Source organism: Saccostrea cucullata, unplaced genomic scaffold (assembly GCF_032062105.1).
Source record: "Saccostrea cucullata isolate Sc308-1 unplaced genomic scaffold, CSIRO_AGI_Scuc_v1 ctg10702, whole genome shotgun sequence".
Lineage (NCBI taxonomy): Eukaryota > Metazoa > Mollusca > Bivalvia > Ostreida > Ostreidae > Saccostrea > Saccostrea cuccullata.
In genome coordinates, this window is record NW_026939999.1 from 6,580 (window position 1) to 11,507 (window position 4,928).

Below are 4,928 nucleotides of genomic sequence, written 5' to 3' on the forward strand. Positions count from 1 at the left end.
TCTGATCAAAATCTGTCTGTTGTCGTCGTCGTTGTTATTGTATACTTGTCGTTAACTTTTCACATTTTAAGCTTCTCAAGAACCACTCGGCTAATTTCAGCCAAACTTACCACAAAGTATCCTTGGGTGAAGGGGATTCACGTTTGTTCAGATGAAGGGCCAAGCCCTGTTCCAAGCTAGGGGAGATTAATGAATTGGTGAAAAATTAATGGCATCTTTTAAATATTCTCAACAACCACTGGGCCAGGAAAGATGAAACTCATGTTGAAACATCCTCAGGTAGTGAAGATTCAAGTTTGTTCAAATCATGACCTCCCCCCCCCCCCCCAGATCGTAGGGTGGGGCCACAATGGAGATCAAAGTTTAACCTAGGAATACGAAGGGGAAAAAATCTTCTCAAGAACACGTGGGCCAGGAAAGATGAAACTCATGTGGAAGCATCCTTAGGTATAGTATAGATGCAAGTTTCTTCAAATCAAGAACCACGGGGTATAGGGAAAGGTCGCAGTGGAGTATCGAACTTCAACATAGAAATACATGTACATAAGAAAAATCGTTTAAAACCTTCTAGTGAAGAACAAAAAATTTGTCATAGTTATATTGAAGCATCCTCTGGTAGTGTAGATTCAAGTTTGGTCAAATCATGACCCACGGGCCTAGGGGTAGGGTGAGGCCAAAATAGGGGATCAAGGTTTAACATAGAAACGCATCTATTAGGAAAAATTTTAAAATCTCCTGACTGGTCATAGTTATATTGAAGCATCCTCATGTAGTGTAGATTTATGTTTATTCAAATTATGACTCCTAGGGAAAATGTGTGGCCATAATGGGTGATCAAAGTTTAAAGAAGAATTACAAAGAAACAATATTTTAAATTCTTCTTTAATTTCAAGGACAGCAAAGCTGCGATTGTCGGGATATCTCGGGGAAGTATGTAAAATTCTGGAATGATCTTGGTAGTAATAAAGATAGTTTACATATGAATGGATTTAAGTAGAAATTAGCAATCTAGATCTTTTGAATAAAAAGTATTTTATTAGCGAAAATAGGTACTCAATGTACGTAGTTCCATACTTTTATCCTTTTTATACATCCCGATCTTTTAGTCGGATTATTTAAAGGGATCCAAAAGTCTGTTCTTTGAACTAAGTCTATAAAAAAAAAGGTACTCTAACAACAGTTTCTTGCTAAGCGCTCTGGAAACTGAAGTGAAAGTCTCGGGTTCGTCGGTTGAGATCTTAATTAGTCTGGGATTTAGGCCCCGTGTCGTGACAGCCGTTACGATAACAATTGGTCCCGAGTGCCAAATAAGTGTTTAAATTTGAAAACCAGTATATGGTGGAATCTCTATAGGATAGAATGAAAATTTCTCGAATGGATTAAAAACAACATAATTTTATAAACAATCAATAAACTGATACCCACACCGCCTTTTATGTTATTTTTTTTTCACAGTTTCATATCCAATTGCTTCCTTTTCCTACTTTTTAGCTTACATGAGCCGAAGGCTCAAGTGAGCTTTTCTGATCAAAATTTGTCCGTTGTCTGTCGTTGCCGTCGTTGTCGTCGTAAACTTTTCACATTTTCATCTTCTTCTCAAGAACCACTGAGCCAATTTCAACCAAACTTACCACAAAGTATCCTTAGGTGAAGGGAATTCAAGTTTGTTCAAATGAAGGGCCATGTCCTTTTCTAAGGGGAGATAATTATGAATTAGTGAAAAATTAATGACATTTTTAAAAAATCTTCTTCTCAAGAACCACTGGGCCAAGAAAGATGAAACTCATGTGGAAGCATCCTCAGGTAATGTAGATTCAAGTTTGTTCAAATCATGACCCCCGGGGGTAGGGTGGGGCCACAATGGCCGATCAAATTTTTACATAGGAGTATATAGGGAAAATCTTTAAAAATCTTCTTCTTAAGAACCACTGGGCCAGGAAAGATGAAACTCATGTGGAAGCATCCTCAGGTAGTGTAGATTCAAGTTTGTTCAAATCATGACTCCCGGGGTAAGGTGGGGCCATACTGGCCGATCAAAGTTTTACATAAGAGTATATAGGAAAAATCTTCTTCTCAAGAACCACTGGGACAGGAAAGATGAAACTCATGTGGAGGCATCCTCAGGTAGTGTAGATTCAAGTTTCTTCAAATCATGACCCCCGGGGGTAGGGTGGGGCCACAATGGCCGTTCAAATTTTTACTTAGGAGTATATAGGGAAAATCTTTAAAAATCTTCTTCTCAAGAACCACTGGGCCAGGAAAGATGAAACTCATGTGGAAGCATCCTCAGGTAGTGTAGATTCAAGTTTGTTCAAATCATGACCCGCGGGGGGTAGGGTGGGGCCACAGTGGTCGATAAAAGTTTTACATAGGAATTTATAGGAAAATCGTCTTCTCAAGTACTTCAAAGCAATGATTAGTGATAGTATAGGAAGAAAATGTTTTTAAAAAATCTTTTTATCAAGAACAGCAAAGTCATATGCTGTATTAATATGAAGGCATTCTAAAGTAGTATTAAATTCAAGCCCCCCCCCCCCCTTCAATAAACTTTTCAGTTCTGATCTGATTTGTTTTTTCCTAGCCGATTTGCTCAGGTGAGCGATGTGGCCCCTGGGCCTCTTGTTTTGTAAAGTAACAGTCCAGAAATAGTATCTGTAAAAACTGAGATGTTATCCCCTTCTCCCATTCCTTACTTGAAATAATAAGCATGTATGTGAGTAGGTCAATTCACATAAATATATTTTGATTGACACTGAATGATCATTCTATCTCTTCCCAGTTGAATACAAGATTTGTACAATCATATACAACTTTGGATCTATACAGTGTTTTATTATTTTGGGTAATCATTTGGGCCCTTTTGCCTCTTGTATCTTAATAATGAAAAGCCATGTGAATAAAAATCAAAATAATTCGTGGTTATCTAACTTACATCGTATTCTGGTTAAGCGATCTCTACCCAAAGTTATCGTTCCACTGATACCTATGCCAATGTCTAAAAGATAGTACAGAAAGCGTAGATAAGTGATTTTTTTCAAAGTTTGTTCAGAATGACCCGCTAAGAAGATTAACACCTTTACAATTTTGTGTGTGTTAAGGCTGTAAGTTGTTTATCTATAAGAATTAACTAAACCATGTTGACACATGTATAGGTGCATGCATGTGGCACTGTATTTTAAATTTTCCTAAACTGATGATGAACTCAATGTTTTGCTGAGAAATAATCCCTCGTAATATATGGTGAAAAAGATAGTTTTTATTTAATTACAAATATTAATCAATAAAGTTTAGTTTAAGATTAAAGCCAAGAATATTAAAGAACGAGGGCGCTTTTGATTAGCATTCGCAGGAATCGGGCGTACTTGGAAAGTGAAAATTTTATCGACTTCTCACATGAAATTTTAAAACTTTTCTTTTTATTTACTTGACTCCTGTGAAATGGGAAAGGAAAATATTTTCCCGAAAGTGAGTTTTGATTTGCTAAAAAAATTTGAAAATTGGCTAGATGAGACATTTGGTACAAAATGGTACATTTTTAAATACGTTTTTCTAAAACTATTCTATCTCTGGATCTTCTCTCCATAATTTTGAAACAATATCTGTGTGCATTTTAATTCAAAGAAACGAATATACATTAGTAAAAAATGGAGAGAAGACCAAGAGACCATAACAAATGAATTTTTTCCCAAAAAAATCCAATTGTGTAAATGTGGTGCTTCTTTGTCCTTTTAAAATGTACTGTTTGTATAGCGGTGATAGCTCAGTAAGATGAGTTACATGTACCTGTTCTGTGCGGTAGAAGTGAAAAAAGTTTTTGTTTGAGCCTTGCAAGGGGCATGTGCATTGAGAGCGAAATTAATTTCAATACTCTATTCTACCTAAGCTTTGATGTACATGTACACTAATCATCTAAGCCTTCTGATCTTATAGGTGTTAAATTTCTTGTGAAGCATTGCTATATTATTGAATCTCCTAATAGAAACGGACATAATGTTACAATCTGACAAATTTTTCAAACTAAATGAAAAAAAAAATCCTATGGCTGTGTTTGTAAAATCTTACAAGTTATGGTCAGCCATATGTATAAACCTTTTTTCTCCGCAAACCCTGCGTTGCCAATGACCTTAAACCATAAATGTTTCGTACAAATGATTCCTGCCGATCAGACGCTAAATACGCCCATCTTCTTTATATAATTTTTGATGCAGTAGGTAAACGTAGGTTTTCCCAAGAATCTCGCTATCGACATTTTGACATTATATGTATTGTACTTTAGCGAAGCGATATACGCCCTTTGGTGAGAGTCTGCTGAAAGTCAACGTGGTAGATTGTTTCATTAATGACAATCAATTAATGCGAACAATCGCCCAAAATATAAATTGAATTATTATCCCCGAGGGTTATACCTCAGAAACAAGTTTATCTTACTGTAGATCACTAAATTTTCGCGACACCGTATTTTAGCGAGAAAGTCCTTAACTCTTGATTAGCGAGACAAAATTTTCACGAATTGTGGATTTTGCTCTATATAATCTTAAGGAATACTATTATACGCGAGAATCAAATTTTCGCGAGCACACTGTCTCGCGTAATTACGCGAAAATACAGTTTTCGCGAATAAAAAGTGATTTACAGTATTCTGAATGTTTAATTAATATTAGATTAATTTTCAGAAAGAAATGGTTTTAACAGAATAAGAAAGAGTCGGATAAGATGAAGTTATCTACCAAAATAGTGTATATATAAGGATAAGCTACTCCAACGTTTAATAGCATTTATCATTGTTTATCCCCAACATTAATCGCAAATACAATGATGGTGCTTTGAAAATAGGTTATACATCTGAACCGTAATACCGAAATCGCATATTTAAATGCATCTTGGATATAACATTAACTTTTCTCGAAAATATAACTTTGTAAGACAGG